Genomic DNA, 27,071 nt, shown 5'->3' with positions numbered 1-27,071 from the left:
AAGAGAGGAGGAGGATGAAGGTAATGAACGAGTGATGGAGGTCTGGACCAGAGAGAGAGAGAGTGAGAGATGTTGAAAGAATGGAGAAGATGGAGTGGCATTTAATGCTGGACTCTTTTGTGTAGTCATGGACAGAGCTATGTTTCCGTGAGATACAGAGACTGAGTCCAGGGGGAGAAATGTCCCAGAGCCAAAGAAGAGTCAGTGTGTGGACCCCTCGGCCCCAGGGGGTATATAAAATATGGGGGGGACGGATGTCCCAGAGGATGAGAAGGTGAGATACTGTGCTTTTCTGGAACTGGACATAGCATCCTTAAAAAGACAACCCTGGAAGCAGCCCTGATCCCTGTTCGGTGGTGAGAGCACCGGAACAAGGACGGAAAAGGCCACCACGACACATGGAAGGACTCCCTCTCCTCTTGAGGAGTTGAAAGTTTGACCAATCTAAAGGGTGGTGCCAGACGGAGTGTGAATAATTTTGGGAGTGTGGATAATTTTGGGAGATGAATTGTACGGGGATCTGGAGGAGGAGGGGGAAGTGTTTCTGTGTAGTTTTCATTCTCCTTGTGATTTCTTTTTTTTTTTTTTTCTTTGTGTATGTGTAGTTTAGTGTTTGTGTGTAGTTTAGTAATTGTTTGTATGTAGCTTAGTTAATAAACTTTTCTGTATGTTGAAGTTGGAGCCTGCTTTGTTTATTCCTGGTCACATCTCGCAGCAGACACCGGGGAGAAGGTGTCCTCATGGGGGCTCTGGCTTTGCCAGGCCCAAACCATAACACTCATTATATTTTTTACAGGACACAGGTAATATGTCTACAGAATTTGCATTGCTGCCTAGTGATTTGCAGTTCCACTAAAAAAGCACATTTCTTATGAGGCTAAGTTCAAAAAAAGGATCATACTTCAAACACCATGGTGAAATTAGTTATATAACATAAAAATAGGCACTCATACAATCTAATAATAATAATAACTCATTCATCACACTCATTCATCAACTTTAAAATATTTGTTTTGTTTGGATACCCACCTGTAGACCTCTTTAATCTGGAAACTGAAACTTCTATAGGGTGCTATGCTTCTTGATTATTTTTTATTATTATTTTATATTTTGCTTCTCAGAACAGAAATGCCATGGCCACAGTCTATTTCAGATTACATTTTGATCTTTATTTATTTTCCCTCTTTCTTTTCATAATATTTGAGTGTTTTTCCAAAAGACAGCAGAAAATGCAAAGTCTTACAAAATGAAAAGTAACCAATGAACACTTTATGAGACTTCAAGTCTTTACTGCCTGCTCAGGACACAGTAAGATAAGGTTTCTTTGCTTTGTAAGAACATAACCTACCCCATGGCTGTTGCTTACCTTGTTGTTGCTTTGCCTTTCTATGTTGACAATAAATATTATAAGACAATAAACAAACAACTGGAAAATTTTCCCTTCCAGTTTTATGAATTAATGTTCGTTACTGGATTTTCCTATGGTACCTCATCTTCTATCTTCTACAGGCAGATTTATTCTGTAGCAATGAGATCCTGACGCGTGACTTTGCATTGACTGACATTAAATAGTTCAAAATTTTTGCCATCATCAACTTCAATTCAATTCTTATCACCAAACTGAACCATTAAAATGATTTCAAAGAATCTTCATAATGGAAAGAGAATACAAGTTTTGTGTGAGTTTAAGATCTACAAAGTAAATTGAGGTACTATTGTAATTCCCCATCTTTATAAGTCTATCACACCTTCTCTTTTTCTGAAACCTTGACTAATGGTTTTCTACTGGACATTTGTGATAACAAAATACTTTCATAAAAGCAGTATTTTATAATGGTTAAGGTAATTTTGTGTTCTGTTTTCTTCAGTTGATCCTTACATGTGTTTACAAAGTACATAGAATACAAAGTAAGACATTGCAAACCTCAGCCACTTTAAAACTCTTGGGCAACAAACAATTCGTTTTAGCTGGATTCATCACATTAGACAATAGAGTCAAATTAGTTTTTTTCAGGTAGAAAACCACCATTGTGTACAAGAGACTGTACCAGTAGAAGAAGTGGCATAAATGAAAACAAACCCAGCAATCCCTTTTACTTTTTTGAAATCAGTAGAACATTGAATATCAAAGTGAGCTTTGTAGCAAGAAATGCATTTTGCCTAAAGGAATCTTTTTATGAACCATTCTGATTTAACACAGGAGTGTTTAAGTAACTTCTTTAATAGCAATAAAAGTTTGATTTCTAAGGCACAAACAAAATAACAACCCACCTACCTCTAGAAGATTTAAAGTCCTCTTTAATGTACCACACCTCACCCTTACAATCCCAGGCCTTGTTCAAATTAAATCTCCTCTAACAAATTTATCAGGCCTCCTACTGTCAGCCCTCTTTAAATGCAGATGGGTCTTTGCTGAAACATCTATATTGCACAGTCTTTTGCATTGTCTGACTATCATTTTATCAAAGAGTAATCCACATCTCTCACAGACCACCACAGTCCCAAAAATGGGAACATGTGTGTGACACACAATGGTGTAGGTAATTTTGTTTGGATGGCAGGTACCTCTGTTAGCATGGATGTGGGTGTGTATGGTTCTGGGATTTAATTGCAGAAACAGTTTTAGAAATGTGTGGCTGTTTGTTAATATTTGTGAGCATCTAATACTGGGGTTTGCTTGTGTTACTGCTACTGAATTTTGAATGTATAGTTGACTGGTTGGTAGCAATTTTATTAATAAATAAAAAGCCTCTTCATTCTTGATTTGGTAAACTATGAGAATTGAATATTTATTCTTTCATTGTGACTAACCTCTGTATTTGTAAAAAAAAAAAATATTTAGAAGGCTATGACAGTTTTAGGGCTCATTTCATTCATGATAGGGACAAAAGCCTAAAAGTTGTTCAAACCTGCTCAGATTATAATGGTCTAAGCATTTTGAAGTCACCAAAGCATTGCAGGATTACCTAGGACCATTGGAGTTTATCTGGCAATTCCTTTTTCTCTTCAGATTGTTTTGGGCTGAAACAACAGGATGCTAAGACTGGGATTCATAAATCAAGTGAAAAGCATAAAACTGGGACAGAAGGTAAATAGGCATTAATGCCTGACACCACTGAAGCAAGAATGAATATCATCCCTGGGTATTTACACCTCAGCCTAGTTTTGTGGCTAGCACCCTGTTATAGGCTTTGCCACTGATTAGGACCTGATGTTGTGCTTGGCTTGGTTCCCTGTTTGGGGTTTGCTGTTAGAGCTGCTCATGAAGAAGGCAGGGAAAGTCAGTTTCAGGTGGGGTAGCCATCACAAGGCTCCAAATTCCTGTCTGTTGTCACTCATCCATAAAGTGTTTCTATGCCATGTTCTGCTATTGGTACCACTTTCATTTACATTTCTGCACAGATATAATCATACTAGCATATTGTGAAGAAAGATCTCCTGCAAACTTGATGACTTAAGTATTATTGTGAATCATATTAACACACTTTTTCTGCTAGTCACAATTTTCTACACAGCAGCCTCAGAAAGCTACCACATACTGAAACAATCTCTTTATAACACGTTGTTCTTGGTTTCCTTTAACTTACACAGGTGAGAAATCGTCTTCAAAATGTCACAATTTCATAAGTTTTCCTTCTTTTTTCCTTTTCTGTATCACCATGTCTGCACCTCATCACCAAAATCTCTCAAAACTTGCCACATTAAGCAAAGGTTTTTTGTTTGAAGAAAAATTTATTTCAAAAATTCTGAGTGTAAAATATGGCAATATGATCAATGAAGAGCTGTGTAGTTGGCTCAATGGAGATGTCTACTTGAGGTAGAGCTCAGTGGGCCTAGATGGCCTTGTAGGTTCCCCCACTAGGTTGAGTAGATCTCCATGAGCAGGCAAGGACCTTTGACACCCAGTAACACAGGTAGACCCTTATTTTATATGCTTAATGTATGATCTACCTGCCTATGAATCTGGAGCAGAATCCCCAGAACGATTCCTAGAAAGGTCACAGTTTATTCCCACAAATGAGGTTCAGGGACTGCCATCCAGCATTTTCTCTTTAATTGCACTGATATTGAACATCATATACATGAACGCAATGTTCGGTGAACTGAAGCAAGCAGAGCCTACATTGCGAGAATCCTTTGTTTCCCAGAATCTATTTTGCACAAAGGAGGTGATGTGTCCTCTAGACATTGATCATTATGTAATTAGGATTTTTGTTTGTGTTTTTTTTTTTTTACTGAGAGGCCACATGGCCCCTTTTTAGGGTAAATAAAACAGCACTGACAGGATTGCTTTGCTGCTGTTTTCTAAAGCAATTAAAAGGCGAGAGATCACCAGTCAAACACCACTCAGCAGAAGATCTGAGAGCGGTGCCTGCCCCTCAGTGACGCTGCTACTTCAGAGACTCTGCCAGAAGAGAAAACTGATGCAAATTGGAGCTTGTGCTAATGTGTTTTCCTCCTTCTGAAGCTTATTGTTGTTCAGAAGTGCCCCAGAAAGTTAAAGACAGTATTTTGGGCTGCCTAATCTTTTGGGGAATGTAGGTCAGCCTAAAGCAGCAGCAAGATCTGTGATTTTCCACACTGGCCTGCAGGAATTTTAGGATCACAGCAGATAAACAGAGCCCAAGAAAATTGACAGAGAGTAAGGAGTGACAGAAAGATTTCAGACATTTATCTGTTTGACGGAAAAATATGTCTGATTGCTGACACAGGCTGACTCATATTTTCTTTTTTTAAGGATGGCTGAGATATGATGCATGCTTGCCATGAAGCTAACTTGTAAAATTTTTACAGCAACTTGGTGCTTTTCTTGTAAATTATTGTTCTTCAAACACTCAGGAGCATTTTGAAATGATGAGAGAGGTGATTTGCAAAGACCAAGAACTGGAGAATAATCTCATATGAATGCTGACTAAATTTTCAGGCTTGCCTGACGTGTTTTTTGATCGCCTCCTGTTATTTCTGATAATCTTTGGAAGTGCAACAATAGCTGGAAGTGTGTAGCAACAAAAATCTTTTATTGTGAAGCAATTCCAGAGAGTTGTGGCTGCAAGCTCATGAGTGACATCCCCAGAAATGCTGCCTAGTGATACTGATCCGTCCCACTCAAACCTGGCTTTGGTGTGAAAGGAGAGGAAGGAGATAGAGATGGGAGGAAGATTTATCTATTCAGATTATGAGATATGATGGACATCTATTAAGCAGAAATACTGTAAAGAAAGTCTGCCCTGTAAGAGGATTTTTGCTTACTAATTATTCCAATGAATAGCAGTATTAGGAGGATGTGTAAACAACACTAGGAGTTGATACTTACAAGGCTCCTGAGATCATGATATTTAAACCTTTCACTTTCACTGCTTTATCAGATGACTCCAGAGGCTGAGGAGAAACAGCTTTTGCTCTTCTGACTCATGGTTTAAGATTCTTATGAATTTTAAAAGCATAGTCGGAACTGTCAAAACTACCTTATCTGCACTGGCAATTTCTAGTTGCTCTCAATGTGTACTCACATGAATGTATGAAGTCAGAAGTGCTAGAAGGAAAGAAATTCCCTTTCCATCCCTGTTAGGGATGAACTTAAAAATTTAGCTTTTTCACAGCATGTGGGGTAAAGTATTTTTGCTGTCTTAATGGTGTTTGGGCAAATAGAATATGAAATGTACTTACTCTCCTGACTTTTTGGAGGGAAGCCAAGCATGCATCAGGGTCTACAGTGATTAATGACATGGACTAAAATACCCAGGTATATTATTAATTTATATGTTAATGGCAATAGTCTACATGAAAGAGGCAAAAAGAATATTTGTTTATCTCACGTTCTTGTCAGCTTTTCCAAGCATTATTTTGATAGCTCATAATTTTAGTAAGCACTCAGTACTACTCAGAACAGTAAACCATTTAACTCATTAATGTTTGTCCTTATGTGGCTAATAATTGGTCTCTTATAGTTTGCTGTCCTCACATATAAAAATGCTACTACCACTCCACAGCATCTTATCTGATTATTGCATGTTTTTATGTTCATCCCTAGAGCTGAATTTTAATGAATATGTGAGATATTCCTTTTTGATAACTACAAGCAATAGGTCAGTTTGATTTGGGTATGTTTTTCATCTTGGTTTGTGTTTATAAATTAGAAAAATAAATATGTATTAGAGTTGATTTCATGATCCTTTTGACAGTTAATTGAAAGAGATGAGCTTCCATTGGTTCTTCATTTCACAGTATTTTCTTTTTAAATAACTATGTGCCACTGCTGAAAGGATGCTGGTACATTCTGGTAATAGGCTGAATGCATCTGACTGTAGAAATACATTAAAGCTCTTCTCTCCTTTTTTTTGCCTAAGTAGATCTTGCAAATTTTGTCTCATATATACGTGTAAACACACATATATGCACACACACATATATATATATTCACCCTACCATATCAAAATATCTCTCTTTTTCAGTGAGAGATTTCAATCTATAACAAATTGTTGACCTAACTCTCATTTTACTTTAAATTACTTTTAATAGCTGTTCCTGTATTCATTCAGTGTAAATGTATCCAAGTATCCTTAGACTCTGCACACAGCATTGTTGAACTAATCCCAATGTTTCAACGAAGCATCAGAGAATCTTGCAAATTCAAAGCACTTTGGATTGGAAAATTGGAAAAAACTATAGTTTTGCACAGCTTCCTTGCTAGTTACCTAGAGAAAATAAAATAAATGTTTGAACACAGAGGGAAATTTGTCTTTCCAAATTGCCTGACACCTAATTATTCTGTAAGACAAAACTATTTACAGTTCTGTGAACAAAGTTAATTTTTTAATGTATAAATGCATTACACTGCCAGAGTCAGGCTGAAACAGTATGATAAAAATAGCAGCATTGTATTTTGGTGAATAAAAATAACTTTTGGGTGAAGGCTGAGTCTCATGACTAGTTTCAGACTCATGAAGATTGAGTCTCATGACTAGTTTCAGGCATCTGAAGGCACCCAATCTCACCTCCATAGTGAGATTTGCTTTTCTCTTCCCTTTGGCTGTCCTGAGGGAAGCATCCTGGCTATGCCAGCCTCTCTGTATAGTCACTGCTGAGATAGACAGCTCTAGATGGCCATTTAGCACATTAAAGATGAATAAAGACAGATGTCTGAGATACATGAAAAATAATTGTGTTTTGGAGGCATTTCTCTCATTTCACTATTGAAGATGAATCCTGGATGATTTTAACTGTTAGTTGAGCCTTTTCCCAGGAAATTGCTCTGCTTGTCTTCTTGTAGTGGAATAGCTTGTTCAGTTCATCCAGAAAAAAAACACTAGTAGTTACAAAACATAGCAAGAAAAAGATTAATTTTCCCACTAATTTAAATTTAGGCAGAAATTCCATAACATAATATTTTTTGTTGACTATTTCCAAGTCTTGCACCTGAAGCTCCTGGAATACAAATTTACTGTGTCTTAAAATGGGAGTATTAGACTATGCAACCTCAGATGATTAGGAATGTTAAGGGTCTTGCTGCATCCTTTAGGTTGCTATTAGCATTTCTTTTTTTATATATTACTTGACTGGCAGATTTCATGCTTATTATTATCACAGGTATTACCTTCTATCCCAAGGCAAATCTTTATTAACTTCATCATAATTGCTATTGTTCTATCAATATTTGCATGTATATATAAAGATAAAATTGTAATACTTTATTTCTTTTAAATTGCTAAATATATTGCTAGTAAAAAAAGTATCATCCAATTAGGGCTTTGTAGTCAAAACTTCTGTTGTTTTAATTGTAAGGTTTGAAAAGCATAAATTTCTTCTGAAAAAAAAATTCATCACTTGTGAAAGCCATAGACAATGAATTATTCAGTCTTTCTTACTAAGGTCATTGTAGGTGTAGTCCCCACTGTAAAAATTGTAGCAAATCCGACCTTAAAGTTCCCACAAGGTGCATTCTTTTCCTTCCTATCTTGATGGCCACCATTACTTTCTCTTAAATCTCATTATCAGAGTTAGCCTTTTGAACCCACTTTTATTAGTATCATATGCTGATGGTATGTTTGGATGCTTTGAGAAAAAATAAATTCCACTCTGGTAAATCATGTATCTTGTCTCATACCTCCAAAGGCAAAAAGGAAAATACAAAGGAAAAAGAAAAGAAAAGAAAATTAATTTAGACTGCTGAATTTGAAGAGAGTGTTATAATCCTGCTATATTAGAAGACTAAGCTATGCTAATCCCACTTCTAATATTATAGATATAAATTGATTCAGTCTCTCAGAGCAAAGCAAGCTGACACATTCAAGTCATGGGTGGATGCACTGATGGGAAGTTCAGGAGCACTAATACTTTTTTATCTGTGCGTTACAATCTCTTGTTTCAGATGAACATTTACTTAGAGCTATCTGCTACCCTATCCAAATGCAGATAGTTTTATAGTGGTTTCAGTCCATTTTCTGTAGTAGGGATGCATTTCTTTATTACATACAATCTTGACTGTCTACCAGTAATGGCTGAGACATTAATTTTAATTTAAAACCCCTATATAGTTTGAAGTCTACAAATATTTCTTCAGATGTTAAACCAGATGTTATGCTAATTTTTTTTTCAGTGACACCTTACATGATCAGCATTAGAGCAGTTTTATAGGAAGAAAGGTCTTAAACTTTGAGACTAATTTCTAACTCTTCTCTAACAAGGTGGTAATGTACATGTTCCTGATGCTGTCTGAGATATCACACTGCTGGAAGATGTGGCACAGGACCAAGAAGAGTGGTATCTCCTTCTGAAATGGCAGCTGGAGCCCAAAAAGGCTTTCCTAAAATGCCTAGAATTCTGCTGGACATCACTCTGTACCACCCAAGATTTGTCCCTGTCATAGCTGGTTCTCTCTTCAAGTCTTAAGGGTTACTCCCATAAAAATGGTATGAATTTTGTGATGGGGCAAAAGGAGGAAAAGGGGATATAACTTGAGAAGCTGCAAAGATTAAAAAAATTAGTTTTCATAAGTTGGTTTAAGTGTTTCAACACATGCTTCCAACTTGTAGCACAAATCTTTTCTTTTGAGTTAGAAGTAAAATCGCTATGAAGAAATAGTGGAAAAAATACACCTGAATCAAAGAATTATTTTTTTTTTTTATAAATAGTGGCTTTAGAGGGACGGCACAGTTTTAGGATTGCTTCTAAAAAATATAAACACAAAATAAGCTGTTTACCTACTCATGTGTGTTTTTTCATGTATATTTACTTTTTGGTTGACTTACTGTAAACCTCATTTTTCCTTGATAAGCACTTTCCACAAAAAAGTTTCCAGATGATTTGCTATTTCTTTCTTATTCATCCCCAGATGTACATATAGGAATGACTGCTCTTATGGTCCTGAATTTCTAGAGGTAATTAGTAATGAACTATAATTTTGTATTTTTATTGTCTATTTTTCTTAGACCAGATTCTCAGCTGATGTCAGTCATATAGCTTCCTGATTTCATTGGTGCTGCTTGACAGGCCGGACCATTTGAAGAGGTTTCATTTGAGGATCTAATTTTCTGTATGGGTCATCAACAACACATTGCTATAAAGGGGAGTTATGTACATTTCAAACTGAATTAAGGTGCTCATAGAACAAGACAGTTATGGACATATTCAAATTTTATGAGGCTTTAAATGTGGTCATGTAGGTAATGCTACTTAGCATTAAGTAGGTGCTTTAGTGTTCTGCAGAGCATGAACTAAATGTATTTGTTTAGAAGCCTGTAAACTCTCCTAGTACCCTTTAACTGGGCAGTAAATACAAATAGTATGTAAAGTACAAGTAGTAGCATAAACAGAGAAAGTACTATTAAAAATAAAGGTCTGCTTTAAAGAAGAGATTGAAAGCGTGCTTTCCTGTCCTGACAATTCCCTGCTACCAATGAAGCAGTTGAGTGCTGAGAGAATAGAATAACATCTAAACCCCAAGGGAATATCTTAAACACCCTGTGGAATATCCCAACACAATAGTGAGCGTTTTAATGCATCTCTTGGAAGTGAAATAACCCAAAAAGTGACATAGGGAAGGCCAGTGGTCCTCCAGATCTTATGTCATCCTTAAAAGTGAAGTTGATACATCATTGCCAATGTCTTCTTCAGCTCTTCCACTGATCAAGTAAGTGTAGAACATGCAAGTTTCCAAAAAAATCAGCCTAAAATCAAGTAAAGAGAACACAGAGCATGTACTGGAATCTGAAAGGAGTATACAAGACTTTGCAGTAACACCAGCCAGAAATATCACCTGGATAGCAAGTTCTTCACCTTCTCTTTGTTCCCTGTATTCTCAAAATTTTTGTTTAAGGCTCTGAAATCCATTAAAATACAAAATTTACAAAGGGAAGGAAAAAGAGCTCTTATCTAAAAGTATGCCATGAAAAAAGTAAGCAGTGTTTCTTAGGAACTCTTGAGGTGACTTTGTTTAATCATTTGGTCATTGTAAGAATTTTGAATTCTGGTTACTCCAGCAGTTGTTACATGAGGCCAAATAAAGGTTTGATTGTATTTAAAAAAACCCATTTTCTTCAAAACAGATAAATCAGAAGTAGTGAAATAAGGATTAATCTGCATTCATCTAGTACTTCTGACTCCTAATTATAAACTTAGACTGCTATTCATTCAAGTTTTACTGCTCACTTTCACAAATATTCGTTTTTCTTTAACAGATGCTGTTTATTTTTATAATTTCTCATAAAGTTTATAAGGTTTTTAAAATTTTAAAAGAGCTACTTCTTGCAGAAATTGTTTTTCAGCAAATGTTCAGGAATAAGAAATCAGGTTTAAAAGAAGGAGCAGTGATATGGAAGGTGTGACACTTTCCATGTTACTTATCCATGAACTATACCCCAAGCATTTCCCTCTACCCACTTTCCTATATTTGCTCCCATTTGTGAAAGTGCAGATTAACTACTGTCATATTTATTAAAATTTAACTTGTTTGTTTCCTGTCATAATTTTATTACTCAAGCATATCTTAGCAGACATGACTAAATATTTACACCTGTTATCTATATTAATTAATTTATTGTTAAGAAACTTTCCTAGAGCAGGAACAGAACTAGACCAGTGAACAAGATGTGCCTCATCAACATGTTAAATTAGAGATGGTGCATTTCAAGTGAAATGGACACAAATAGTGCATAATTTTAATGATGTTATCATCTGTGTTCTAAGATGAAAAATTCAGACTAAAAATATAAAATTTTCAGTCTTGAGATGAGATTTTAAAGTTGAAGATGAGAATCTTAGACAACCTGGATTCAAGCTGGATAAATGCCACCTAAAAGTTGTAAAATGCCCACATTGAAAAAAAAAAAGCCAAACCAATCAATCAACCAACAAAAACACTCAGCCAAGCCAAAATACCAAATCAACGAGATTTTCTATTTAGCAGAACTTTGCATCTTTTTGCCTGGAAACAGGATAGCAGCAAATAAAACAAAAGAGAAAAAGGGCCTACTTTTCACAACATGAAAGATTTTATCTTTGTTCTATGACAGAACCTATTCCCAGAGAAATTGTTTTCATATCTGCAGGAGGAAATGTTATTTTATCTGTGCTTTTACTTTTGTCTCACTAGAATGCAGTGGGAAATAAATTGACAGCTCTTTCAACAATTATTTTTATACCAGGTGGTTAAATTTTTTACTTAGCATAAACATGTATTTCTCCATGGAGAGAAAGTATACCAACAGGGTATGTGTTTGAGAGGAAGCTAAGTGGAGGATGGAAAAGCCTAAGCTAGTTAACATTTATAGAGATTTTAGCATCAGAATTGTTCAAGATCTCATCTTACATGATAACCTATCTCCCCAGAAGTGTTCACTGACTCCTTGAAAGCAGTTTTCAGTTTTATTATGCAAAAAAATATAGAATGAGAAAATTCTTATTCCTTGCGCTGGTAACTGATGAGGTTGAAGTTGTGGAGTCTAATGAAGATTTTGTCTATACCAGAGTACCCCTGTATTGAGGAATTGAACACACCTAAAGCATTTGACAGATCTACCCACAGGTCAGCTTTTCTGTGTAGCTTGACATGACCAGGCTTCAAGTGTCTTACACCAGCAGCAATTCATATTCCATCAAGTGCCTGCATTTTTGTATTCCTATCTTTTAATGATAACATATTTGATATTTTTACCACTTCAGACAAGAGGAAAAGATTTCTGCAGGGATACAAACATTGTGTAAATGTCCTGCAGGGCTGACCTAAAGAGACAATGATGAAAGCTTTCTGGATAGCTTCATACATGAGACTTATGGTACCATATTCCAAGTGGAACAAACCCTCAATTGAATTTTGTTTCCCTAATTAAAAAGCAAAAATTGGGTCAGATTTTGGTTTTAGACCCTTGACTGATAGAATTTAATCCCTTTTTACTCTGAATGATTGATACATTTCTTCCAATTCACTTAATAGACAAGTTAAATCAATGTTATTTTAAAAGAGATACCCTGACTTTCTTTTTGACATCTCAGCTGACATCTTGGTTAAAGTTATTAACTTTTTCACTGAAAGCTATGTTCTTCTAATTTATCAAGTAAACATTGTATTACACAATAAATGAAAATGTTTTTGATTGTAGTGTAAACACATAACAAAAAGCCAGAAGAGACCAGTCAAAAAATTACATTAAATTAACACTCTTTCTTATGTGTTACATTTACACATCCTCCCCAAAAATTTAGTTTCCAGGATTAAGACAGCAAGAACAAATCTTGCAGCTTTTAAGTCTGAGAATATCAGAGAAGAGAAATATGAAGTGTCTTGGCTATGGGATGACCTCATCAGACTGAACGTAAGAACCCAACACTTGAAGCTTAGTGAAGTTTTATTGCTTATCAGATGTCAGCCACCAGCAGGGCAGCACACCCTTGGCTAAATCACAACCCCCTTAACAGACTATTATTTCATTCTCTGGTGAACTTCAAAGTGAGTGTTTCACAGATGATTCCTTGAAGGCTGCCATTTGACAGCTCAGGTTGCTTCTTTGTAAATGAATCTGTTTCAATTTAGTTTTCTTAGATTTTAATTATTTCTTATATTTAGCATCCTCTCTAGAAATAGAAATTTCTTTGACAGTCATAGCCTAAAATTCTTTTTGTGATCTTATATGAACATACACAAAAGATAAAATAAAAATAAAGCAGCAAGAAGCTAAAACTATGCACAAAATTCTCTCCTTTGTGTTTCACACATGCATAACCCACATCTCCAGTTATCAACACAGCTTTAAAAATAAAAGTACCTGAAGAAAAGCAGTGGATGGCCTGCCTTATCACCTAACCTCTACAGCCAGAGACTGGGAATGGGGGACTGAGAGATTGCCAAAAGATGACAAAATACCATGAGCAAGGAGGCTCCACAGAATGGTAACTTTTCTCTTGTATTACCTGAACTGTACTGCTCAGTTACATGTCTTCCTACAAATAAATTCATGCTTCATATACAAGTCATATACATAATATATAAGGCCCACAATAGAGATTATATATATATATATATATATATATATATATATATATATATATATATATATATATAATTTTTTTATTTTTATATTTTTATATTTTTATATATTTATATATTTATATATTTATATATCAAATGCATATAATATACAGGCTTAATATATATTCAAAGATATATTTTTCATGCAGCTGTTCAGATCATGAATTTACATTTTGTCTAAGAAAAAGTGTCCAGTATAAAAAAATCTGTCTATCTACTTTATTTAGTCATAAAAGTTTGCTGGGTAGGCATTTTATCTAGTTATTTTTATAAGACTTTAAACAAAGAGAAAGGAACTATTTGCAACTTTTTTTCTTAAGATAATTAAAGGATTGTCTAGAGTGATTTCATCTAAGCAATCACTCCAAACATCCCTGTTCAGCAATTTGTGTGGTTACATTTTAAAACTGGTTATCATATTCTCTAATTGCTGTCTTTGTAAAACCATTTAGAGCTTTACCCTCTGATGCTTATGAGAATTTTACTAATTTCCCTCTTTACTTATTCATGGACAACTTAAGATTATTTGAGTCCTTATTAATTTTCTTCCACTTTGTTCTCATGTTGTATATTTGAAGAATAAAATGATACATGCACTGAATTGCAGAAATGCTGTGACAGCCAAGACACCTGAAGACCATGATAGCTTTGGCTCTAGAAGATGGACAAACACAGAATCTTTTTGCTGATTTATGCCCAAACACATATCAAAATATTGGCATCAGTTAGCCAATATTTTGATATGTGTTTGGGCATAAAACCTTATGAAATATTAAATTAATATTCAAATAAAAAGGTTCAGTTAATTTTTTCTGTGTTTGCTTAGGTAATGCTTCTAAAAATCTTTTAGCAACCACAGTCATTGTAAATTCATTAATACATTTTTTCCCAGCCTTGATCTCTGACTTTGATTTCTTTAGCATGACACAATATACAATGTACTAGTTGATTGCTCTTTGGGTGTATTACCTTATCTAAGCTTGGACTCTAATTTTTGTTCAGTGATCTCAGATTTTTAAATTAAGATGAGGTTGTCAGAGCCACATATGATGTAAGGAATGCCTTAAGAATGGACTGATGTTGCAAAGAGAGGGAGTGACAGCCCTGCCTTCTTAGCCAATACAAGCTCTTAATTCTCAGCACACTAAAATCTCTAAAATATTGATCAGGGATCTTTAGTATGTCAGACATTTTCATCTCAAAATCTTTGTGTAACAGACTGGGGCATGGGAGCTGTGTATGTGTAGTGTTTGAAAAAGAAGATCAATAAATAATTTTTCCACCTGAATACAGATTTTTCCTTAGAAGTATTGCCTCTGTGCTTCATGGATGTTACAAATTTGTTGGACTTCAGGATGGAAGATAGTTCCTGAGCTTTCCCAGCGCTGTATTCCAAACAGTAAAGCCAAAGTTCATTCTCTAGGGGAGAATAGAAACACAGAAAAATTACACAGCTGAACCATATTTTTCAAGACTTGTATGTATTTGTATTTATAGAAATACTTCTCTATATATTATTTCAGATGCCAATCAATGATATTGCCACTTTCAAAATAATATCTAGTTTTACTATTATTTTAGGCATTTTCTATGTTGACAAGAGCAGCACAACAGTTGCAGAAGGAAAGCCAATTTGGGGTAAGGTGAAAGCAAAATACCATTATATTAAAAAGCAAATTTTGTGTCAAAGTGTTCTCCTGAATACATTAAACAAATCTAGGTGAGATAATGACACAACAAAGTGCCTTTTTCTTGTTTGGAATCTCTGTTCATGACTAAAATTCACTAAGAAACTATTTCTGTTCTACTCTGTACTTGACCCTGACCCAAAAATAAGAGGAAAGCTCTTGACTGATATTATTTAAAACTGTCCTCCACATATCTTTTCATGACAATCAATAAACTTGTGTTACAAAAGTATACAAACTCTTTTGATACCAACATATCCTCTTGAATGTCTGTAAAGGTGATTCATGAGGACTTACCCTACAGTATCTGAACAGGTAAACAAAATAATTCTTAGTTATTACTTTTATAGAGAGAGTTTAGATTGCTGTTATTGGTAGAAATCATTACGTATGCTATAAAAATGAATTAGCATTTACATTACACTTCAGAAACATTTGTAAATCCTCAGTTCCATGTCTTTTAAGCCATTTTATTATTAATTTATATAAAAGCAAGCCTATACAAACTCAGAAATCTGTAAAAAAGGCACCTGGAAAAATGATACAAAAAGAATGACCATAAAATATTAGATTGGGTAAAGGCTGGGAGTCCTTGTCCTGTTTGTAAGATGTTACCAACAAGAAAATATCTGCAATACAGAAGACTCAGCATCTAACTACTGCCAGGCAAATCAACTATTAAAGACTGCTGTATCTGGTTTTTGATTATTCCTTCTTGTAACTAGGAAGTGAGAAAGAACACAATGAACTTAGCTGACCTAGCATCATGGGTTGTGTCATGTTAATTCCAATAGTTTGCAAAAAATGTTTAACCTGAATATGGTCCATAAAGATATTGAATAAGAATATTAGGACTGGTTCATGCATAATCATTTTAGTTGCATAATATCAAATCTTTTGATTGTGACTGTTGTCTGCCATGTAAAAGGTACATATGAGGCTTGTGTAGCTTGGGAAGCAATTTCTTTTTCTAAAGCAAATCCTGGGAAATAAGCATTTTTGTGAAATAATCAGGACATAATGGTACAAACAATAATCTGTGGAAGTCACACACATAGAATTTCCCAAGGGTTTGTTTGTTTGTTGTCTTATGAGGAAATAAAGTAAAAATTTTAAATAATGCTCACTGTCAAAAGGACTGGGTAGTGAAACACTTACAAGTACTAGGAGATAGAGTTTGTGGAATCAGCTCTTAAAAAGACTTTTTTCAGAACAAAACATTGCTACAGAGTAAATATCTTGCAATGTATGACTGCATTATAATCTATTTCAGGATTGGTGTATATCAATAATGTAATTATATTTAAGATAGATTTCATTTCAGCATTGCCAATTTGCGCTTCATTTGCCAGGTCCTCTGCAAAATCCATATATGTTCTTCATACTGCTCAGCAGAATCCATTTCACTGGAATCAACATTTCTACTATCTGGTGAGGGTTTGATAAATTGATTTTAGACTTTTTTAGTCTTAATATATTACTAAGTTTGCTCCATTTTTTTTCTTGTTGTTTGCTATATTTGGAAGCTAGTTAATAAGTTTCAAGGTAGTGTTGCAGTAAACAAATTGATCTGATTTTTCCCTGGTAGCACTTAAAAAATAATGCTACCCTTGAATTCCCTACTGTCTTCTCTGAAATTCTTTTCAACAAAAACTGTAAGGATTTTTTAAGATTTTAAATCCTACCATTTCCACTGTAGAACAACATAAGTAGGAGGTTTGTTCCCCTACTTCTCTATTAACAAATGTATATAAATGTATATATATGAATACCCCATTTTCTGTTTTACTGCGCATTACCAGCCTATAATCCAAGCATTGCTTACTCCCATTCTTTTGGTAGGCTCTTACAAAGTCCCTTTCTTGCACCAGTACAAGCTTCCCAGACAATTGATGAACAATCAAACTGACAGGGTGGAAGAGCAAATGCCCAGTAGTTTTTTTCACACAGACACTGCTACAAGTTTTTTTAACTGATAATTTCCCTTCCGCCTTGAGTTTCTGCAAAATTAATGATTTTATGTCTTAAAATATTAAAATCTCCCACCAGCCTTGTGCATTTGAAATGCCCATGCCATAGTCTGCCATCATGTCAGGACAAAGGGTAAGCTAAGAATACAACATTCTTAAATTATATTGTTGTTCAATTTATTTTTTTTTTATTGCATTTTTTTTTCTTTTTTAATAGCTGAAAGGAAAAAGTACATTTACTGTGCTTCTGAAAAGCGAGCCAGATCAGACCTTATGTACGGGAAGACATTTTGGGCAAGAGATTTTCTGATCAGATACAGTTTGCTCTTCTTTACAGAACTCTGCAATAGCCTTATACAGAAAATGTAATTTTGAGTTTAATTAGGTCTGGCATGGTGATTACATCAACAGACAACATGGCTCTGTACGAACTGTGCAAGGCACGGCTTTGTAGCATAAGCTCCCACAGAGTTCATAAACTGTGCCTTGCTATTATTTGGCAAACACAAGGACTAAAACACAGTAAGTTGATATCTTTTTTAGTTTCATTAATGTAGCAGTAAATCCCATTGTAAAGTGATGGCATTATTGCAACTTCATCAGGCAGTTGGCCTAGTTGTAAAGATGGGGAGTTAGGGCACAAGTGCAGCGTGGACACACCAGCCTTGGACACTACTGAATCTACTTTGCTGGCCACAAAACAATCCTAAACATGACATGCAGGCCCAGAAAGAAAATGTCTAAAAAGTGAGAAATAGAAAGTGAGCTCCAGAACATACAGTTTTACTAAAATGTGCTATCAGATCTTATACCCATTATTCAAGAGTGAAAATACATTTTCTTTTGAGTCATAGCATCCAAAAGGGCATGAGCCACATTTTCTTCAAGAGACCTATTCTCATTTTTCTTCTCAATATTTCATTTATTATTGGTTTAAGTTGACACACATTTTTGGTATCAAGTATAGTTAGAGATGAAAGAGCAGGCTTGAGCAATTGTTGGTTTTGGGTTCTTTTTTGGTTTTTTGCTTGTTTTTTTCCTGGAAGCAAAGATAAAACACAGTTCACTTAAAGGAAAATGTTAGTATTTGTTAGCTATATTGTTAGGTCTTCCATCCTGGAATCTCAACACATTTAAGTGTTTCCCCAGTCTCACAGTAGAAAAAAAGTTCAAAACAAAGTCAAGAAATCTGGAAAAATAACAAATTATGGCACATATACTTTTGTCCTTTTTAGAAAGCAGTGTTTAAGTTTTTCTTAAAATTTTTTTTTGTGTATTTAGCTGCTTACTCATTCCAGTCCACACTAGAGCTCATGGGCACAGCCACAGCAGCAGGCTAATTTCCTCACTGCTACTGTGTATTCTCACACATTTCTGATGTGAGTGATGCAGAAATCTTAACTCTGTCTCTAATTCCATGTGGAGAAAGGTCTGTGAGAAAATCACAAAAATGAAAATAAGAAGCAAACGCTTACCAACCAGTTTTAAATATATGGATAGTGGCCAATACTGTCTTGTTCCAGTGCATATCATCCCACTGGTAGCATCCCATCCTACTGGTAGCAAATACATAGAAATCTCATCAATTAAATGAACTATATGCTAACACTCAAAGATGTAATGAAAGATTTTCCAGAGATCTTAATGAAATGTGTAAAATTAGTAATGTTTATTTATACTGTCATAATTAGGGTGGACTAGACTCAATTGCCACATTGGAAACAGGCAAAAAAATTGATATAGGGAACTAACACAGGAGTTACACAGGTTTTGAGACAAGTACCAAAGCTTTATCTCTCCAAGCCCTCGATGTATATCCAGTCTTAATAGATTTGACATTTATTTTTTACAAACCATCTAACAGTGTGCTCCATTCTGTCTACATGGATGAGAAGTCTTGAACACAGAGGAATAGATTCCTGAAGGTTGGCCACTGCCTGAGCTCTGTCAGGACACTTCAGAACCACCACAGTGGTGCCTGAGGAAGTCAAAAGAGAGATGTTCTCCCCATGGACCCCACATGCATGGTAAGATGATGAATTCTCTGTGGTTCTTAACACTTGGGCATTTAAATAACATCATGCAGGTTTTTCCATTGCATTTTATCAACTGAATGGTTTATTGTCTAGAAAAAGATGGATTAATGTAGGTATATAAATACATTGTAAAATAGTACTACTTCATTTAATGCAATTATAACTGTTCACCTTGCATACATCTGCCTGACTTGTGTATATATGATGTATAATCAGTATTGCCCTTTTTGACTTGGTGAGCAAGTTTCATGCAAACAAAGGAGTCCCAAAAGGCTTACACACCTTACTGTTCAAGTGAAGAGAAAAATGAATTTATTAAAAAGGAAGTAGAATATCACTAACTTATAAGCATATGTTAATGAGGAATTCAATCCACACAGGATGAGCTGGAAATATTTACAATTTAGACATTTTATAGGCATTTAAAATAGATCTAAAGATTAAAAATATCTGACGATATGTTTTCCTTAAAAAATCATTTTCTGCAAAATAATTTTCATCATAGACCTGTTCTAAGTGAACTAAGTGTGGATTTTGGACCAAATTATATGTCTTTCTTTCTTTCTTTCTTTCTTTCTTTCTTTCTTTCTTTCTTTCTTTCTTTCTTTCTTTCTTTCTTTCTTTCTTTCTTTCTTTCTTTCTTTCTTTCTTTTTCTTCCTTCCTTCCTTCCTTCCTTCCTTCCTTCCTTCCTTCCTTCCTTCCTTCCTTCCTTCCTTCCTTCCTTCCTTCCTTCCTTCCTTCCTTCCTTCCTTCCTTCCTTCCTTCCTTCCTTCCTTCCTTCCGACACTTCCTTCCGACACTTCCTTCCGACACTTCCTTCCTTCCGACACTTCCTTCCTTCCGACACTTCCTTCCTTCCTTCCTTCCTTCCTTCCGACACTTCCTTCCTTCCGACACTTCCTTCCTTCCTTCCTTCCTTCCGACACTTCCTTCCTTCCGACACTTCCTTCCTTCCGACACTTCCTTCCTTCCGACACTTCCTTCCTTCCGACACTTCCTTCCTTCCTTCCTTCCTTCCTTCCGACACTTCCTTCCTTCCGACACTTCCTTCCTTCCTTCTGACACTTCCTTCCTTCTGACACTTCCTTCCGACACTTCCTTCCTTCCGACACTTCCTTCCTTCACCTTGCTTCTTTTATATCAGAGGAACTTATATAAAAATATACCCATATCAACATAAACTCTTCCTCACAATGTAAAAAATAAAGGATACTTTAAACTTGCGATCTGACTCAATACTGAAATATAGAAGAGTTGCCCTTATATGCAAGTAAGAGTTGAAATCACAGACATGAATTAAATGATTGTAGTAAAGTCAGTCCAACTGCATCCATAAGTTTGTCATCTGCTGAATTTCCTGATAGGAGGAAGACAAAACAGTTGTTATGAAAATATTTTATGATATTTCACTCCTGCAATATGAAAACAGTTAAATACACAATAAAAGGCTTTTTCTGCTTGGCTAAAACAATGGCTGTAAAGCTGAAAGAGTGCATGAAATGCAATCAGGCTGGAAACTGCTGGAGGGTTAGGTTTGTATATACAAGATAGGGGATCTTTTTTATATTTCATACATGAGGTACATATAAAATCTGAGTGCCATTTTTAATTTTATCATGAGTGAAAATTTCTTACTACGAATTGATTCTTTTCTCCCCTCTGTCAGTGCCTGTGCCATCAATGCCTCTTGCAGACAGAGGGGGTTTGTAATAGCCTTCTAGATCCTTGCACCCACTCAGTTTCCATTACAGGATTGGGTTCTACTTTTTTTCTCATCTTTCAGCTACTATTTTAAGAGTTCATATGACTGTCATCCAGCATACCAGAAATCTGTCAAAGCTCAAAGCCAAGAGAGTTTAATAGCAGATAGTTATGAATTGCTATTGCAGCAGAGTTTAAATTTCAAACTGATTTAAAAAAGCTCTTCTCTTCTCTTCTCTTCTCTTCTCTTCTCTTCTCTTCTCTTCTCTTCTCTTCTCTTCTCTTCTCTTCTCTTCTCTTCTCTTCTCTTCTCTTCTCTTCTCTTCTCTTCTCTTCTCTTCTCTTTCTCTTTCTCTTCTCTCTTTTTATAATAGCAGTAAGAGAATTAGCTTCTACACCCAATCCTCACATAGGAAATTGTTCTCTTATGTGATGATTAGGATCAAATGTTCGTGTCTGGAAGCTCAAAAAGGAGTATGATGTGGCATCCCTGAAATTGAAATGCTTTAATTCTTTAATTATTTATAAGCATGATCAGTTATTGGATAGTAACAAGTCTCCTGGATTTAGGCAATCAGATGTCAAATCATCAAGGCTTTAGGCAGCTAGCATACTTGCTCTCTATTCATATTTGAATAAAATATTTTTAATTGACTTCTAATAGCAAATCAATTAATAAAAATGCACTTCTTGCACTTAAGTGTTACCAAAATATTAAGGAATATGACTACTTACTGCTATAAATAACTAGGTTCTTTCTCATTTTGTCTATTAAATGGATAAGAGATGTAAGAGGCAGAGAACTTCCTCTGTCTTAAATCCTGTTTTACAGTTGAGATTATTGGAATAATAGCATTAAATATATACCATACCTTAGCTGATGTTGCAAGATCTTCTGAATACTTATAAAGTAGAATCTGAAGGGTTTTTTCATGAAAAGAGCAGGAAGTTGGATGTAGTGCTGTAATATAACAGTATACCTCTCTTTCTTATTGTTTTCTTGCACACTGCTCCAGATTATTCAGCTAATCATGGTGAATTGTTCTATTACACCTCCCTAGGCTGCAAAAAGACATGTAAAAAAATCTGCTTCAAGAATCCCTGGTTCTGTCTTTTTAGTGTTCTTCAAGGTGACTGCCTTCCTCATGCCATCCCCCACAGAACATAGCCATTAAGGAAGCAGCACAGCAGAAAAAGCAGTCAACAGCAATGAGCACTAACCTGCTCTTGCACTGATTTCACTCCAAAAAGTGGCTGGTAACAAGATCATAAGTTAATGCAAACAGGCCTTGAGAGCTAAGAGCTCTGGGGAATAGCTCCCTGCATCTGTGGTTCCATCAAAAGAAATCAGGTTGCACTCTAGGAGTAAGTGCAAGATCAAAAAAATGCCAGACTAGGGACTGAGAAATGATGGTGCTGAGCAAAAAAATGTAATAAATGCAAAGAAATCCATAAAATATAATTTTAAAAAATCAAAACTTGTCAATAGCATTTATCTATTTTGAATCACAGATAATGATGTTCGTAAAAACAATAAGTGTGAATGGTCAAAATAATGGTAACTAAACCATTTAGACTAATCTAAGATATGGTTTAAATTTAAATGGATGTTGGTCAGCAGCGATACAAAAAAAAAAGAATAAATTTCCAATGCCAGTGAGCAAGAAGAAAACTCCAGCCTAGTAAGGGAAATGCATGAGGCGGGCATACTAAATAACAGGAAAACATTGAGTGTGCTGTATTGTTTCCATGCATCCTTATCCAAGTATCTTAAAAGTGGTAGTACGCCTTAGTGTTGGAGTACATGAGAATGAAATGACCAATGGGAAAGCCTAACAAGAACATGATGCCTTGTTTTGCTGCTGTGCCATTATCAGTGAAACTGAGGTTTGTGATCTGAAATTTTTCCTCCTGGCCTCAAGAAAAAAGTTTAATTAGTTTTTAGAAGGTGGTAGACCAGTCATCCAAAAATGTAGGGACTGACTGGAGAGCAGCTGAGTCCTCATGGTCTAGTCTAGACAGGGATTATTCTCAACCTTTTGTTTTGCGGAACAAAATCTGATGCTAATTGGGTTATCAGTAGAAAAACATAAGCTCTATAGTCTGAGGGGTATTAATAAAAGGTTCCGTTTCCTTTACTCACATTGGCATTGCATTTTGTGTTAAAGACTCATCAGATAAGATACTGAATTCAATGGACATTTCTGCATTTACAAATTCATTTCAGAAATCCCAATTACTTGAATAACCAAAAACTGAAAGGAAAAAGTGCTGCTTTAAAAGAAGATGTTGCTGCAATCTTGGACATTTTTCTTTTGATTTTTGTTTTATTGGCATCAACAGTTTTTATGTTTACATTTTACTAAATTTATGGACATATGGGGTTTTCCTTTTGGTGTAATATGCAAGAACACAAGAGAGGGGAAAAGGGAGGAAGACTGTAAAGAGGTAGGAGGTAGCTGGAAGTCCCTGGAGATTCCCTGTGCTTTTGGAGTACAGAAACTATGGCACTGAGCGGCAGAGAGTTTGAAAGAAATAACAATTTTACTATTATTAAACAGATTAGATATCCTGTATTCTGAATCTAAAAGAATGACATGAGTAACACTGCTAAAGAAGGGAGCTGCTGGACCTAACAGCAGCTGTTTCAGAGAGAACATCTGTGATATGACCTGAGATCATAACAAGAAATAATTTATAAAGTACATTGCACTTCTCACATTATCAACAATTAAACTACAAGCAAAAGATCTGAATTTACAGCAGCTGAGTAAAAGGCCCAGTATAAGCAAGGTAATTTCTAAATAAGTTCCACAAATATCTCTGCAGGAAAGCATTAATTATGGAATCCAATTGTATTGAGAAGTGCATAACTGGGCGGTAATAATTTTTAAAAACTCACCATTTATTAGTCAAAATCTGTGCTTGTTACTATACTGTTTGAAGCTGATTTCAAGGAAAACGCTTTGTTTTTTAAAGAACATTTTACAGAAAGATTAATCAATAGTATAAATAAACATATTTTCATATTTAATTTTGTTTGAATAAGCTTTAGATAAATTTAAAATTTTAACTGTTATTTTACTGGAGATATTGATTTATTAACAGATCAGAATTTTTGTTAGTTCTGATTTTCACTTGTCTTTTCAGCTTGTCACTTTACACTGCTCTTCAACAAATCGTGAACAGAAGTAACATTCTAATAAATTACTAATTGTGAATTTAAAGTTCAAAATGAGCAGTTAAAATTCATTTGTAAGGATGAAAAATGGATATAAACTTGCAAATAATTTTTAGTAGGGAATACTTAAGAGAGCCTTGTAATCTGCTTTTGAATATTTCATGCAGAAAAAAAAAAAAAGAAAAAAAATGGCAGCAAAATCCAGTACATAAATTATTCATTTTGAATTATTCACTCATCTGTATCCTGGTAAAAGCTTAAATATAGTTTCACCATGTTGGACCATGATGTGATGACATCTAGTGTTGCAATATTGAAATAATCTATTCTATCAGAACATGAAAAAAATCCCAGCAATTTGGTGTTTGGGATGAAGTCTCCATTCTGACACATTTAATATCTAAGCCTGAGACCAGTTTGATATGTTTTGTAACTCTTCCTAATGTTACAAAATACAAAAGTATAATTGAATTCTCCCAGAGAGTACAAAAAAAAGAAAAATGAAAAAAAAAAAAAGGGGGAAAATAAACAACCATTATTAAATCTGGAAATGCTTCCTGGGCTGCTTGATTCAGTTTTCAGAATTATTTTATATAGAAGAAACAAAACTGCACCAAGTTTTCTGAAAGGATAAAAGCAGCACTAGGGGTTAGCAAAAATTACATGATGCTATAGTAGTCCAGAGCAGGTCAAAGATGATCAGAGGGCTGGAGCACCTCTCTTGGGTAGATGGGCTGAAAGCTGGGGTTATTCAGCCTGGAAAAGAAAATGCTCCTGGGAGACCCTACAGCACCTTCCAGTACCTAAAGGGGGCTGCAAGAAAGCTGGAGAGGGACTTTCTACGAGGGTCTGTGGTGACAGGACAAGGGAGATTGGCTTTAAACTGAGAGAGAGTGGATTTAGATTAGATACTGGGAAGAAGTTCTTAACTGTGAGGGTGGTGAGGTGCTGGAACAAGTTCCCCAGAGAAGCTGTGGATGCTCCATTGCTGGAAGTTCAAGATCCAAATGGATGGATCATTTGGACAATACTCTCAGGCACATGATGTGATTCTGGGAGTGTCCTGAGCAGGGCCAGGATTTGGACTGAGTGCTCCTGACGGGTCCCTTCAAACTCAGCATATTCTATGATTCTGTGATTTGAGCACTCTGGTCTAGGAGCATGTGTTTTTCCCAGTGGCAGGGAAGTGGGAGCTAGATGACCTTTAAGGTCTCCTCCAATCAAAAAACTCCATGACTCTATAGAATCATAGACTGTCTTGAGCAATCAATGGTACAGAAAATCTATTGAAATAAAACTGGTTGTACAAGAGATGACAAAAAATTTAAATCCTTTTAAATGAATGTCCATCCTCTTGACTGGCAACAGCTACTGAAATCAAAAGGAAAATTTCCACTTATATGGCTGGATTTTAACACATTCCAAGTGTACTGATTTTGAAAATGCTGAGAAATCATGGTTCCCTGTCAGTAAAAAGACTTTTCTGTTCTCAGTAATGCTTCAACAGATTTTGATTCTGACATATGTGTTGCATAAACTCAGTGTACAATTCCAATATTAAAATCTGAAAATACTTTGTGCTTTTCCATAAGGCTGGTCAGTATAATGGAGATTCAAATGAGTCCAGAATGCAAAGTATAAATCCATAGGCTTTTAAGAAAATAATTTCTAAAAATTACTTTTAGATGTACCAGTGAAACCTAGTTTTACAATGGCCAAATTCTTCTGTGATTCTGCTGAATTGAAGCTTGATCATGGAAAATTTGGAACCATTCAGCAAAGCTAAGCAGAAAACAATTTAAATTTTAAAGATTCATATGCTACTTTTAATATCATGAATGGCACTACCCCAGTGCTTACTACTAAGTGAACACTTTAGTCCTTTGTTAAACTGAGCTTTAGCTAGCAGTGAAATTAGTACCTACTCACCAGTCAGACAATCAGAAATGTGTAAAAATAAATATTGAAGCTTAGGCAAAACCAATACCACTATAGAAACACCTACCCATGTATTCAGAAAGAGTCAAATGGCTTCCAGACCATTAAATATATCTGACAATATATTGTCTTTTTTTTTCAACCACTTTTAGTTTTCTTTGGCTTTGTAATGGTGCTCTTGAACTCCTGGTCACTCATCCATGTTTTAAAAATAGAAATAAAAATAAGAATACATGAAAAACTGATTTTGCCTCAGAAAGCCTTGAGGTGTTGAGGGTGGAAAGACACTAAACACAAAGTTCAATCTGAAGACACAAAAGAAACCACTGTAAATATAACATTGAATTTGAAATAAATATGCTTTTCCAAAGGAGAATAAGTCTCCCATGACAGAGAGCAGCGTTTTTCACCAATTGCAAGTAAAACAGACTTTTAGCACAGATACCAAGTGGCGCTCTGTTTGTGTCTGTTACCTTGTATAATACAGACCTACTGAGTCAGGCTTATTATCCTTATCATCTCTAAAAATCCCTCACAATGGATTTCAAAATCTACTTTAACTTTCCCACAAAACTTTGGCTTAGACTGGAAGTTCTTCAAATGTGTGGAGACAGAGAAAAATAAATATATATATGCATATATCTCCCTTGTAACTTAGATTTTGTGCTTGGTCCCAAAGGGATTTGTCCAGATCCCCAATGTGTCAGTCAGTACAATGAGACACCTTGGACTGCCTCTGTAATTCCCAGAGCAGAGCAAGGCAGCTATGTGAATAGAACTTCTCCATGGGTGGCTTGATGCCCAGCATATAAAGAGAGGTAAGCCTAAGCTGGCCAAGAAGCATGTTTTGGGTAGCTTCCTGAGGCTAAAGCACCAGCTTGTGGCTTTGTCACTCTTTAGAGCTGGAATTGATAGACAGAAATTCCTTTATGTCTTTAGGAGCCTGGAGAAATGCCACATGATTGTCATCACAGCCTGGAGATAGAAAGTGTTGACTGCGGTCTTTGGTCCTACATTTCTGGGCAATAATACCA

This window comes from Melospiza georgiana, chromosome 3 (genome assembly GCF_028018845.1).
Source record: "Melospiza georgiana isolate bMelGeo1 chromosome 3, bMelGeo1.pri, whole genome shotgun sequence".
Taxonomy (NCBI): domain Eukaryota; kingdom Metazoa; phylum Chordata; class Aves; order Passeriformes; family Passerellidae; genus Melospiza; species Melospiza georgiana.
The sequence above is the reverse complement of the archived record's forward strand: the minus strand, read 5'-3'. Positions refer to the sequence as shown.